A 14,900-nucleotide genomic window follows, 5' to 3' on the forward strand; every position below is an offset into this window, starting at 1 on the left:
GATATTCCTCAAAAATGGAATTCATAAGTGCTTGGAAGGTTGAGGAGCATTTGTTAAACCAAATGGCATCACTCTAAATTCATAGTGGCCATGGTGGGTCTTGAATAGAGTTTTGTAGATATCTGGAGCATACACTCTGATCTGATGATAACCAGCACGCAAGTCTATCTTGGTGAACCATTTGGAGCCATGCAGTTCATCTAGTAATTCCTCAATAACAGGTATAGGAAATTTATCCTTAATAGTCAACTCATTTAGTTTTCTATAATCAACACAAAAGCGCCAAGTATTGTCATTCTTTTTGACAAGTAAAAATGGGTGAAGCAAAAGGGATGTGACTGTGTTGAATGGTGTTAGATTTCAACATTTCTTTGACTAGAGCTTCAACCACTGATTTTTGAATGAATGGACATCTATAGGGTCTCAAATTGACAGGTTGAGCATCTGGTTTGAGAGGGATTTGGTGATCCAAAACTCTTTTTGGAGGTAGCTCAGTGGGTTCTGCAAATACATCTTCAAAGTCATGAAGTAAGGCTTGAATGGGTGGTGGAAGTTGGGTTGTTGAGAGTTCAACAGTAATAAAGAAAAATTGACCAAGCAAGCCATGTGTATTTTTCTGAAAAAATTTCTTAACTTCCTTTGCACTCATTTGTTTAAGTGTAGGTATAAAAGTTATACCTTTCAGGGTGATACGTACACCCTGGTAGAAGAAGGAAATGCATAAGGTAGAGAGATTAAACATAACATCACCAAGAGTGCACAACCAATCTGCTCCAAGGACCATATCGCAACCACCTAATGGAAGCAAGTGGAAATTAGCTACAAACTGGTGGCCTTGCATTTTCCAGGGAAGTTGTGAACACATGCCAGAGCTGGTGGTGCGAGCTCCATTAGCTACTGTAACCAGCATGTTACCAGTAAGTTGAACTGGACAATGAAGTTGTTTAGCCAAAGCTGATTCGAAAAAGCTATGGGTGCTTCCTGTGTCTACTAGGATTTGTGGAGTAGTCCTGGCAGCCGTATCGTATCACCAGTAACATTACCAGTTAAAGCGTGTAGTGATATCTCCATCTCAGGCTAAACTAGAGGTTCATCATAAGAGTGTGATGTGTTAGCTTCATCTGGTGTAGACAGCTCCTCCTCAGCTACCACCATAAACAATTGCTGAGATTTACACCGGTGACCGGCGATGTATTTTTTGTCTCAGTTGTAACACAACCCTTTGGATCGGCGTTGGTTTTGTTGTTCTTGGGTGAGGCGACGAATCGGTGGTATGTACACCGATCTAAGTTGTGGAGTACCAGGCGTAGTATTGAAAGTTTGTTTGAATTGTGGAAGATTATTGGGTGAGGGAAGTGGTGGTGCAGAGGGTTTGACAAGAGGTGTAAAAGGTTTAGTGAAGTAAGAAGATGTGGTGGGTGGTTTATTAAAAGAAGGTTTAGAAATTATTGGTTGAGAAGCAAGAGCATTTTCTTATAATCTGGCAAGAAAAAATGCTTGAGAAAGAGTGGTGGGTTTATGCATATGAACTGAGCTACGCAGTTCCTACTTCAAACCACTAATAAAACTAAGAACAAAGTACTCTTCATCAAGAGATGGGTTTTTATTAATCATAAGGGATTTTAAGAGTTCAAACTGTTCAAAGTACTCTTCAACATTAGAGATCTGAGAGAGTTTGTTAAAACAACCAATGTAGTTATCACTAGCTAGATCTTCAAAACGGCAGCAAAGAGCATTAGCAAACTCAGACCACCAGATAGAGTGCTTACCAGCAGAAAAGTCGTAAAACCAGGAATCTGCTTTACCTTCCAAGGACATAGAAGCAAATTGTACCTTGTGTGGTTCATCTACAGTGTGGATCTGGAAATAGCGTTCACACTTTCTGATCCAACTACGGGGATTCTCACCAGTAAACTTTGACAGATCTATCTTGGGTGTTTTGTTATGATGGTTTGTGTGACCTCCAGAGATGACAGAGTGGGTATTGTTGGAATTACTTCCTGAAGTTGAGGATTATGGATCAGGAATAGATCTGGATAAGAGTTCAATGAGGAAATCTAGTTTTGTGTTTGTAATAGAGGTTGAAGAAGTGAGTTGTCTGATGTTAATATTTATCTCATTCAACATCTCTCCATGTGCTTTAGACTCTGAAGTACGAGTTGCAGAGTCACGGATCAGGTTCTCATTCAAAGCTTTAAGTAAAGTACTGAGTTCTTTGGTTGTTGCGTGTACTTATTTGATCGTTGGACCTCCAGTCATGGTGAAGGACTACTGGATGATACCAATTGTTATGATTGAAGGTACTGAGAACAGTATTGTGAGGAAGACAAGTGATAGATTTTTATGATAACCCTCTGTAACTCCTCAGAGCACAACCTATTTCTTCTTTAATTCATTGATACCTCACTATCTCTTGCAGCTAGCTATAAATAAGAGATAGAAGTATAAACCCTAAAGAGTTTCACTTACAGCCGTACCCCTACACGTGGGCGACTCTAAACACACTCCTAATTAATAATTCCTAAACCGTTATTTAACTGAAGGTAATTAAATTAACTGATTAACTGTCAGTTTAGATGCAAGCACCCTAGTAACAGCTAAGGGATACACAGCTTCATGACAGATACAAACTCCAGAAAAGTATTTGTGGTTGGGGTTTATATAATATAACCCTTGTGTGGTTTCAGATTACCTGTCCTAATTGGTTTCCAAAAAAAAACTTCTAAATGCAAGTATTTAAAGTGAAATTTAACTCTAACTATGTCCAGATGTGCATGCCTTTGGCAAAGAGCGGTATAATACTCTGGTACCATTACAATATGACCATCTCTCAAGTAAGCAGATTTCTTAAAAGAAGTAGCAGCGCTGCTTCCTGTTCAGTGGCGGAGCTTAATGAGGACTAGGGAGGACAGTTGTCCTCCCTAGAATTTCAGAAGTTCCCAGATTAGGCTTGAAAAAAAAAAAATTATGGACTTTGCATAATTGTCCCCCCAAATTTTGACAAGTTACCATAATATACCTAGATAATATACGTTATTGCATCAAATTTCAAAACATTCTTCTACTTGTGTAGTATCTTCAATGTATGTAGTTGTAAGAAATCTTACAACCACACTCCACAATAACTGATTCAATCTCTAGGTGATCATTATAAACTCTTGTTTTATTAACCAAAGATTAAGAATATTTACAAGAATGATTCAAGTATTACAACAATTCTACTTGGAACCTAAGCTCACTTTCTCTCTCTTCCTATTTCTTTTCCAAGACTTGTCCTAGAATCCTGCCAGAAACAATGACTCTCTCCTTTATATAGGATTTTACATAGTGGATGACATCTAAGAATCCCCTTATTTTAGGGATCTCTATGCGACATATTCGCTCATATACAATCGCTCATCTTCGCATAGCATACTTCTTCGCATGATTCTTCACACTTTACTCGTGACTTTCCAGACATTATCTGGTGCGTCATCTCAACTTTGTTGTGTGCGACGCCCTTCGCTTAGGTTGTATTCTTTACTTCGCGTAGTTATTAACGTGTGCGATATTTAACTCCTATATTTGCCTCTTCTCATGTTGCTTATTCTTCAGAGTGAGCGATATGAGAAATTCTCCTCTTGCAAATCGCACATGCTTGTCTTTTTCATTTTACTTTGCCGACAATTTTCCATATTTCAATCTCTCCTTATGTACGCGTGTCCTTTTAACCACTCATCTTTCGACACGTCCTTTTAACCGTTCATTTCTTCGCATTAATGAGAATAAATCTTGAAAAAAGGGTCGCTCTTTCCTATATATTCTCTTCTATCTTACTCCTTTTATTTCCTTCATTCTTCTTCACCTTCTCTGCAAATTTATATTCTTCATTCCCATTCTTTAATGGCTCCTGCTGGTAAAAAGATGGAAATCGAATTTAACAGAGTGAAAACTGACTTCAATCAGAGGGGTTATAAACTCTCTCTTCCACCTTCATGTAATTTCGCATCCAAACTTAATCTTGATCTAATCAAGTCTGAGCAATGGAATAACCGAAAAATCATCATTTCGTTAGGTCAACTTCAATTTCTACCAATTCCCTTATATAATCCTGAAATTCCTCTTTTCTATAGAATTCTTGCTGATGAAAGATTCGCACGAGGAATATTTCAGTTGAGTGGTGATGCTAACAGGATACCATTAGAGTATGTCGCAGCTGGTCTTGGAAATTCTTATCCTGATGAAGTGCGAAAAGAGGATCATCGTGATAAAATTATAGATCCTGCTGAGTATACTATTGATAATTTCTTTAAGAATTATTACATCGCTATTATGAAAAGTAACGTGACTAAGTGGGATGTTCGCATAAGGAGAGTAGATGGTATCACTGAAGATGAAAAAATTATGCGAGACGTTGATTGGAATTCAAACTCTAATCGTGATGCTCGCAGATCCAATGATTCTAGTTGGCTTAATTGCCCTGTCATCTTGGAAGGATCCTTTGTATCTGGTAAAGATGCGGATGGTTCTGACAATCCTCTGCCTGAAGATTTTCCTCTTTACCAACCTTGGGAATTTAAATTATTTGAAAATAAGGAAAAGAAAGTAGCGGTATGTGATCCTCTTAATTCAATTTGTAAATTCTCGTAACTTTCCTTCTTATATCTTATTTCTTCTCTTTCGCATGATGCCAAAAAGGTCAGTACTTCGCGCAAAGTATCATCTTCGCAGAATAAGGAAGTAAGAAACACACTTTCTATTTTTAACAATATTGTTGCCTCTGTTTCTTATCTTGATTATTCGCGTAGGTGAATCCTTTGAATGACAAAATTTTGACAAAAGCAAGAGCACTTCTAAGAAACGCGCATCAAAATCTGAATCCAAGAAAACCTCATTAAAAGATGATATCTCTAGAAAGCGTGCGAGGTATGAATCTTCTTCGAGTTCAGAATCTTCAGATAGAGATACTTTTGTTTCTGAGGAAGAGGTATCGATTGATTCGTATCGAAAGAAGTTGTCTGATATTTTTTCTGGAGATGCTCTTGCTACTCTTGGGGATGATGAAACAGATCGTTCTTTCAAGATGGTCTCAAGGATCTGTACTGCTTCTGATTGGGGGATCGATCTCTTCGTGGAGCTGCCTCTGTGATAAACCCAGATTTTCAATTTGCGATGAATGGCTTGGTAATATTCTGCAACATTTGCCTTTTATCCTTTCCTTATTATTCCTTCTTTTACTTATGATGCTTTTATTTTTCACAGAGTGCCCGCATATCTTATGTGATTTCTTTAGACAATGAAAGAAAACTTCGCAGGTTGCAGGATGAGAATGCCAAACTGAAACATGAGAAATCTATTCTTTCGGATGTGAATGCAAATCTTACAGACGAGAATACAAAACTCAAAAATGAGAATTTAACTAATTCTCAATTGGTTCTCCAAGCTCGAGAAAGAAACAAGGAACTCATTGGTATGCAACTTATATTTTCTTACTCCTTTTCTTTTATGCGATCGTTCGCACTTCTTACTTAAATGTCTTCGTAGACCTATATGACCTTTCAGATGAAGCGGCTAACTTTCCCGATGCTGAAACTCTTTTAGAACACCTCAATTCCTCTTTAAATAATTATCCTACTCGAGGATTTGAAAATCTTAGCTCGGAAGAATTAAGATTAAAATATATTACCCTTAGAGAACGCCATAAAAATGCATTATCCGCTGCCAATAATTTTAAACGACGTTTTTATGAGGAAAGAGAAGCAATTCAAGTATTGGAGGCGAAGAAGAACAAACTTATTATTGAGAAAGATGAAGTTTCCCTTAGGGGTGCGAAAGAACTAGAACAATTTCAAGAATCCATTATTGAGGTTAAGATAGAACGTGATTCAGCTTGTCGTGAGAGACACATTCTTATTGAGGAAAGAAATTTAATTCGATCTCAACTCCTTATAAAAAGTCAAGCTGAGTTTAACTGGGCTGCTAGGGTTCTGAACGATGCTAGAAATAATCTAGGTATAAATGTTAGTCTTCACACTGAGCATTCTACACTGGTCGCAGACATTATTTCCAATTATGAAGGTCACTTGTTGTTCTTTGATCTTCATTCATATTTTTTAAGAATAATTTTCTGTTATCTTAACTCTTTTGTTGATGCTTCGCAAAGAAAGAGAAGGAATATCAAAAGAGAGTTTCAGAGCTACAAACTCGCTTGGCTGCCAAGGAAGAAGAATCATCTACTCGTAACTCAAAGTATCAGCAATTGAAGCAAAACTGGTTTAACTTAGTCCAGAATAATAGTAACGATGCTAATCGTTCTCGTGAGGTTGTTGTTAAAAGAGTTTGTCTAGAGAATGGTATTCCTTTGTCGAAATTATACAACTTTCCAGCGATTCCTGAAAATGCACCCATTCCTGATATCCAAGTTACTGATGGAGAAGAAGATTCCGAAGAAGAAATTAGTGATTCTGAGTCTGAGAGAAATGAAGCAGATGAAAGTTGATTGCTTCTTGTTGTTGTAATATACTTGTAGATTCTTGTAAATTCAGTTTTCATCTTTTTAATATGATTCCTCTTTCCTTCGCTTCATATTTATAACTTCTTCATATGCATGTAAGACTTATCAAAATGGGGAAAATAACACTTCCTTTGCATTCCCATTCTTGCCTCTTGTTATTTGGCAAATTTTGATAAACCAAATATTATTGGTATACTTTATCATGAACTTCTCTTGGTGCGAGCATATTTTAAACATTATGAATAATTTATTTATTTGTATTATCTATGAGGTCTTATTTTTGCCTTCCTATGTAAAGGTCTTATGTTGCCTCTGTTTATGTGCGACGAAATCGCAGGCAGTCTTTACATCATAGTGTATTCACCCATTAATCTTTTTTTATCATTTTCTTGTATTATTTCCTCTTCAGGTTAATTCGCGTAAATACCACAAGTCTTAATACTCGTATGAGTTAAAATTCTTGTGATATTTAGGACTTTTGACACAATTCAGCTCCCTAATGGAGGGTGTCGTCCTTATCTTTCCCCTGGCTGCCCCTTCAAGGAAACTTACCTCTATCGTATTAATATTATGGCTCTTACCATTCGGCTTTTCAACAACCAGTTGATTTCGCAATCTCACATACGTTACCTATAAGGTTTATGGCAGCAAGATCGCACCCTAAATGGGGTATCTTCTGACCGAGTGTATCATAGTCAGGACTTGTCAAGAGTGGCAAGGTACGCTCCAGACGTCCCGAGCACTCTTGACTCAACCGTGTACCTCGGCGCCCTGATCGAGTTTCTGCACTCCTTAGGAGAGCCTTTCTCACCTTAGGCTCTCAATCTAAGATTACTATCTTAGACTGAAAATTTAACGTATCTCTCCCGGATGGGCATTATCGTTTTATTCTCACCCCAAATATCCACAACTCAAGTTCCGGGGTAGGTGTAGCCTTCCGTTGGGTCATGCCTTCTATGTTTCTCCAACTATGACGTGCGATAGGTCTTACTATATTTCCTCTTTCATATAAGCGAACTAGGGTGCACGCCACATTTAGATTCCTAGCCAATCTGATAATAAATATCATTTTCTGTAGCCTTTTATAAAGGTCTTATTATAAAGATTTCTCTTTTTGTTTTCTTATTATGGATTTACCATATGAAATTAAAATTTCTCATTCCAATCTTTAAATTCGTACAACTATAGTACGTAAATGTTGCTATCGAATCATCTTATTCGAGGAAAATCAGGTACGCTATTCATTCTACTCATTTACCTTATACACCTTTTGAATCTTCTTAAGTTCGCATATGTTTTCCAGAATATTCATTTATATAACCATTGAGTTGGCTTTGTGCGAAAGTCATTGTGCCCTTCAATTTTTGATATCTTGCCTCTACGCTTTTTCTTTCCATAGAAATTTTTTTAATCTTGATTAACATTCTTTATTCGCAGAAGAATCTATTCCAACACTTCGCATACTTGTTTCCGCAACTTCGTACACCGCATCAAACATTAGTCTCTCTGCTCTTTGACTATCCACTGCATATTTTTTCCAATTCCGTCGTTTGAATTCTCTTGCTTCGCATTTGTCAATATCAATTTCTTGGAAATTTTTACTTTCAATTGTATCTCCTCTTATAATGCCAACACCTTGAGGTAAAGGAAACTTAATGCGTTGATGAAATGTTGATGCAACAACTAATATACTATGCAGCCAAGGTCTTCCAATGAGAGCATTATAAGGCGATTCGAGATCCACTACGCATAATGTGATATCTGTTGGTAAATTTTGTAAAAGAATTCGCATAGTCACATTAAAGCCATAGATTTTGTATGTTGAAGGGACTAACTCATCATCTCTTCCACCCATGGTTTTATATGTATGGTAAAACAGAATATCTACAGAACTTCCCGTATCTATAAGTATTTTATTTATCCCCCAAGTATTCTTCTCATTTTCTTCTTCATCTTCTTCCAATGGTTTTGGATTAATTCCCTATTTCACCACTAGTGGGCACTCATGTGATGATCTTCCTTCCGGTATTTCATCTGCACTGAACGAGATTTTCTGCGTTTTCCAGTCCTTCAAAGGTGGTATTTTTTCCAAGTTGAAAATTTCCCTTCCCTCAGCATCTCTCGCATATACTCGACTTAAGACATTATCATGAAAATCTTATATGTTTCTGAACGAGTGTATGATCGAGTTACAATATAAATTCTTTGCCTTCGCACCCACTTCAATAACAAATGTACTCCTTTCCTTCTCCTTTGCATATGTATTTCCTTGAGGTGGAGGTGGTGGTGGTGGTAAATTCCTTGGCTGTTTTAGTAAGAAATGGTCCAACTTTCCTTGCTCAATCATTCGCAATATAATCTTCCTCACATTTCTACAGTTGCTTGTTGTGTGACCATGGAATCTATGATAGACACAAAATTATTTACTTCTCCTTCCTGGTGGCGGCTCTTCACCTACATTATGTGGTTCTGGAATATCATTCATTAAAAGAGCGGCTTCCCATACTTTATCCACTGTAGTGTTCAACTTTGACAAATTTATTTGTTCCTACACTATTCTTCCAGCTTTCTTGTTATAATGTGTTTGTTGTCCTGCAGAGCTTCCTGGTTGAACTGTATCAGCACCTCCATAATTGTGAAGTTGTTTGTCTCTGTACTCTTTATTAAACTCTGCTTGATATGCGCCTCCCATAGCCACTAACTTTTGTTCCATCTCTGCATTATTCCTTCCTTGATTTCCCTGCGATGTACTCGCAACAGCATTTGTCATCCTCAGAAGTAGACTTGTATTTCCACCTTTCAAATCAGATATTGCAACTGGGTAAGATTCCATATCTCTTTGCTTTTCCTCAAGTGCTATGTATTCTTCTTGAAATTCACGCAGCTCCGACATTGTTATTGTATCCTTTATTCTGAAGATTTGGGTATATAATAAATCTGTTGCAAAGAGAGCATTAATGAATGCAAGATAAGATGTCGCTCATACACCCGTCTTCCCGTTTCACTACACATTGTTTTCCAACGAGTCGTTAGATGACGCAAACTCTCATTTGTTCTTCTGCGAAGTCCGAATGCAGTCTCAATCCATGGTCTTGATAGATTATTACTTATGTATTGCCCTAAAAAGACATTTTGTAGATGATGAAATGAACCAATGGATTCTACAGGTAGGCCTTCAAACCATTTCAAAGCTTCTCCTGCTAGACTTGCAGAAAAATATTTGCACATTACTGCATCATAATTTTCCCACTGCAATAAACATCTAGAATAAGCTTTTACATGTTGTATCGCACATGCGCTTCCATCAAATATACTTGTAAATTCCGGTAAATTGCACTTAGATGGTATCGGTGCTCTTTGAATTTCTTTTGTAAATGGAGTTTTTCCAGCTTCCTCAACTGCTTCCTCTAGTTGTCTTCTTCCATCATTTCTCTTAGTAGTCATCATTTCTCTTAATTCTGCCATCTCCTTAAGAATTTCTTCGCTTAATGATTGATCCAAATCCTCTCGCATGGGTCTCTTTAATCTTGCTTGTTTCAATCTATTCTCATGATTGTTTTGGCGTATTGCCTCTTGTATCTCCTGTTGTTCAGTTTCCTCTCTTCTTCGCCTACGCCTTTCAGTATTTGCTTCAATTTGTACTCTATCAAGTCTTTCTTCATTGCCTGTGCGATCATATCGATGTCTTGATATTTCTCTTTCTTGTGGAGTAATTCGACCTTGATCTATATCATCTATGCGATGACGCTCGCGTCCCCTTACTTGATTATCAATATGACGCAATCCGCTTTGTAACTCTCTTTCTTGTAATTCTTCCCTTCTTCTCTGTCCTTCGTCTGTAGAATTCATCATCGCAGTATGGACACTCACTCTATCATAATCTATATCGTTATTATGTCCTTCTTCTCGCTGAGATCCAATTGGAATTTCTGTTCTTTGATGTTCTTCCATTCTTTCCTCTTGTTGCTCAAGATTTGTAATTCGTCTTCGTTCGGCAAGTCTGTTACTTCTTCTAGTTCTCATTCCTTGTTCAACAACAGACTCGATCCTTACCATTTCTAAATTTTTAGATCTCACTTTTTTCCTTAAAATCTATGATATACTATCAGGAATTAGCATCCAGGGCTGTTTTCTAGCGCCAAAAACGTAGTTGTAAGAAATCTTACAACTACACTCCACAATAACCGATTCAATCTCTAGGTGATCATTATGAACTCTTGTTTTATTAACCAAAGATTAAGAATGTTTACAAGAATGATTCAAGTATTACAACAATTCTACTTGAAACCTAAGCGCACTTTCTCTCTCTTCCTATTTCTTTTCCAAGACTTGTCCTAGAATCCTGCCAGAAACAATGACTCTCTCCTTTATATAGGATTTTACATAGTGGATGACAGCTAAGAATCCCATTATTTTCGGGATCTCTATGCGACATATTCGCTCATATACAACCGCTCATCTTCGCATAGCATACTTCTTCGCATGATTCTTCACACTTTACTCGTGACTTTGCTGACATTATCTGGTGCGTCATCTCAACTTTGTTGTGTGCGACGCCCTTCGCTTAGGTTGTATTCTTTACTTCGTGTAGTTATTAACGTGTGCGATATTTAACTCCTACAATATACATTTTGTAGCACAAATTTAAAAAAACATTAAAAAAAATCAGGCGGCCGTAGGCCGCAATACTTTACAGCGTTGTGATTAGTCATTGTTAGTATTTGTCCTCCCAACAATGAAGTTCTGGCTCCGCCACTGTTCCTGCTGGTCCAACTCCATGGATATTCTTAACCATAAATTTGAAGAAGAAGAAGGCTTAAATTGTTATCTCTATACCCTGCTAATTGATTACCTCTACTCTTTCTCCAACACAATGCCTTGTTAGATTTACTTGATAATCCTACTTGGTTTCTGAAAAACAACAACTTGTAATATAGACATGATCAGCGGCAGTTTTTTCTGGTTGTATGTTTTGGCCATCCATTATTTGGATTCTTGTTATTTGTTAACACAATTGCATAAGTACGTCAAGAGTGATTTTTGGTACCTGGCAGTGGCACAGAAGGTCAGTAGCAATTTTTAATTTTTGACATTGATTTGCTTCTGTTTACTAATGAAAAGTTGTGATGATGAGCTTACACATTTTATTTTTATTTTCCTTTTTGCTGACAACATGGCTCAAACTGAGCATCTGCCTTGGAGGCCTAACAGATGCAGCACTCGGAAGTCAACTGAGCACCGACTTTCGTCCGAATCTAAGTTGATTATGAGGAGGCACATGAATTATCAAGTTGCGCTAGTCTCAAAATAAAGCTCATCTCAGTTCAAATACGTCCCAAGTAAAACTCATTTTGTCAAAGGCAATGAACTTAAGGTTTAGTCCAACATAGACTAGCTGCAGCATAGGAACGGAAACGAGATAGTGTAAAATTGGGAGTTCAGGAGGAGAAAAAGCTCATCTTTCTCGGCCTTTCGGCTAAGATCAAGTGTAGTACTTGTTCTTATCAGGCAAATCTTTCTGTTTTCTACTTCCTCCGTTACTTTTTAATAGGCCAGTTTCTATAAATAAATATTTCAAAAAAATAGGTCAGTTTCCTAATTGGGAAAGTCAAATGTTATTTTAATTTTCTGGGACCACTTTTCTTTTAACTTCTTTTGATGACAAGTGTTATGTGGACCATTTCACTTATTTTTTTGGCTGACAAGTGTCATGGGGACCATTTCACTTCACTTCTTTTATTGACAAGTGTCTAAAGGATCACTTTCAATAATTATTTCTCTTAATTTCCTTAATTTTCTCAAAAAAAGTTAAAAAGTAACGGAGGGAGTAATAATATCTTCCAAGTTTGTAGAGATTGTTCTTTGTTGACTCGCTTGATCTGAATATGTATGGAAGTACTCAACACGTTTGGGTCCAGAGGAACGCTATTGCAAGTTGAGCATAAGCAAGCTGATATTAATACATTATTTGGCAGCATCCAGTTAATCATTTCATCCACACTTTGAGTTGGCCTAGAAAACCATACCCAAAATTAATAAGATGAAGAACCTTGTCAGATGTATGTAATAATAAGATGATGAGCTCAGAATTGTTATGCAGCATGGACTTGTTTCTCTTTTTTCAATGTTGAACCTTTTTTTTTGATCCAACATTCTTTCGAGAGGTAATGTACAAGCTAGCTAATATCAGCTGCTGCTCAAGCATGGTTCCACATATTTCATAAGGAAGTTGAGAGAGCAGTTTACGATTTTGAAGAGTTCACCGTGTCCTTGTTTGGAAATAAGATGACTCCAAACCAGAAAAACACACTGATAGATGTATAAGTCAGTCATTTCCCTTTCTTCCAAATCTGAGTGTGAAACAGAGAAATCATAAAAAATAAAAAAAATTCAATTCCTCATTTGAGAATCATTTTAGGATTCCGAAATTTCACTTATCCCTTGCTCGGGAGGAAAAGTTAAACAGACAGATAATAAGGATTAAAAATTTCTTGGTTTTTAGTTTATAATAGCTTAGTCCCACATTGTGTAAATAACTCATTCGCTTTTGGTTTATATGCGCAAAACCAGCAATACGTTAAGCGTACGGGGTCTGTAGTTTACCTCGTAGCTCGCCCTTGAGGGGGATGCCGAGCGACCAGAACCTGACGGACCTGATGGGTGGCTGGTGCCGGGGCCGTCATCTCCAATTTTTTTTATTTATTTTTTTTTCCCATTGCGTGGGCTTGAACTGAAACTTGCCACAGCTTTGCGTTGCGTGAAGCATCAAAATTGAGTGTTAGCAAAAGGAGGTATTCTCGTCGCAGTCTATTGTATTGGATTAATCTTTTAATTAGATTTTCTTCTTCACAATTAGAAACAAAACAGGAAATCAAAAAAAAAGGAAACTATAAGATGGCCGCAGAGGCGCAGACCACCAGAAAAGCAGCAAGTATCCAATAGGTAGATTGAAGTTTGTTTTTATACTGCGGCATGGAAAGCTGCGGGTGTCCCAGTGCCAGATGACGCCGCAGCTATGGTAATCAGGGGCCCACGCAACTGCACCAAGAGCAGGTTTCAAGCTGGAGCAAAAAAAAATAAAAAATGCATTGACCAAAACAATTACTATGATTACCAAAACAATTTAAAAGCTTTTGTTAGCCAGAGAAATATATACAATACAATCTATATTGATGGACCAAGAACAATTGTCTCTAAAGTACTCAAAACCAAATTCTCCGTGTTATTTAGACACATTTGTGAGACAAAACCATCTAAAAAATTACAAACTGCATACATCACATTGCGTTACAGTGATTACTGATTTGCAAGATTATTATTGACTACCAACAATTTGAAAATAAATTCTTCTAGATTCTTTACCTACCCATACTGATACTGCAACCCAAGCTCCATGATTTGACAAAATCTAAAGAGAACTCAAATACCACTATTCTGTCTCTTCGTAACTAGAAAAATACTTGAAGAGTATTACTAACATTGCAAAGCTGATCTTGCTGCACATATATTGTGTGACAGATTGCGCAGAAGATGACTGTAAAAAAAAAAATCTAGGACTCTAGGAGCGAGCCATATCATAATATATTTGTGTAACATTAAATTGACAAAAGCCATAGCAGTAAACAGTTTATAAATGCTAAATTCGACATAACATCACTAGCTCAAACAAATTTAGTTGAAATGATGTAACTTGCACTAGATTCGTAAACAAATTTGGTTGTAACAGTTTATATACACAAAGTACTTGTTGATAAAAAAAAAATACAAACACACGAGCAAAGCATGGTCAACTGGTAAAACTGCGAGCTAAGGATTCTTCACTCGGATCTCTCGAGACGCTAACAATAGGGAATATAAATGGATAAGAAACGAAACATCCATAATAGTTTTAGCAGTAGTGTATGTTTACATAGCTAATGGAACTGACTCGTATCGGCCCAAAAACTCTTGCATTAAGAAAATGATGAAACTTGAGGTCTAACTGAATCAGAGTTAACCAAATGGTGAGAAATAGGTAAAAGTTGTATTATCAAAGATAAATCTTACAAGGGATATGATTGGCTATTTATGACCAATCATCTTGTACTGTTATTACACACAGACTACTCACACACTCACAATTACAGAGACAGGTCAAGCCAACTAAGGTTGACTTGACTAACACACACAGTTTATCTAATACACCCCCTCAAATTGTTAAGAGCTAAAACTGAACAGTTTGATAATACAATATTACAGAGAGACAAGCAGAGAAACTGAACAGTACTGCAGAAGTTGGAACTGAAGCAATAGAGTGAAAAACATCAGAAGGAGACTGAAGCAGAGAAAAGAGAAGCAACTGAAACCAACACACACAGTTTATCTAATACGAAGTAACTGCAGAAGCATTGTCTGAAGAAGAAACTAC

General features: G+C 37.0%; 1 non-coding gene across 1 annotated transcript; it reads left to right on the forward strand.

Moving 5' to 3' along the window:
- Positions 1–11,948: 11,948 nt before the first annotated feature.
- LOC113341057 lies at positions 11,949–12,133 on the forward strand. Its single transcript, XR_003355745.1, has one exon. It is a non-coding gene; the product is annotated as a U2 spliceosomal RNA (small nuclear RNA).
- The last annotated feature ends 2,767 nt before the right edge of the window (positions 12,134–14,900 follow it).

This window comes from Papaver somniferum, chromosome 1, assembly GCF_003573695.1.
Source record: "Papaver somniferum cultivar HN1 chromosome 1, ASM357369v1, whole genome shotgun sequence".
Taxonomy (NCBI): Eukaryota; Viridiplantae; Streptophyta; class Magnoliopsida; order Ranunculales; family Papaveraceae; genus Papaver; species Papaver somniferum.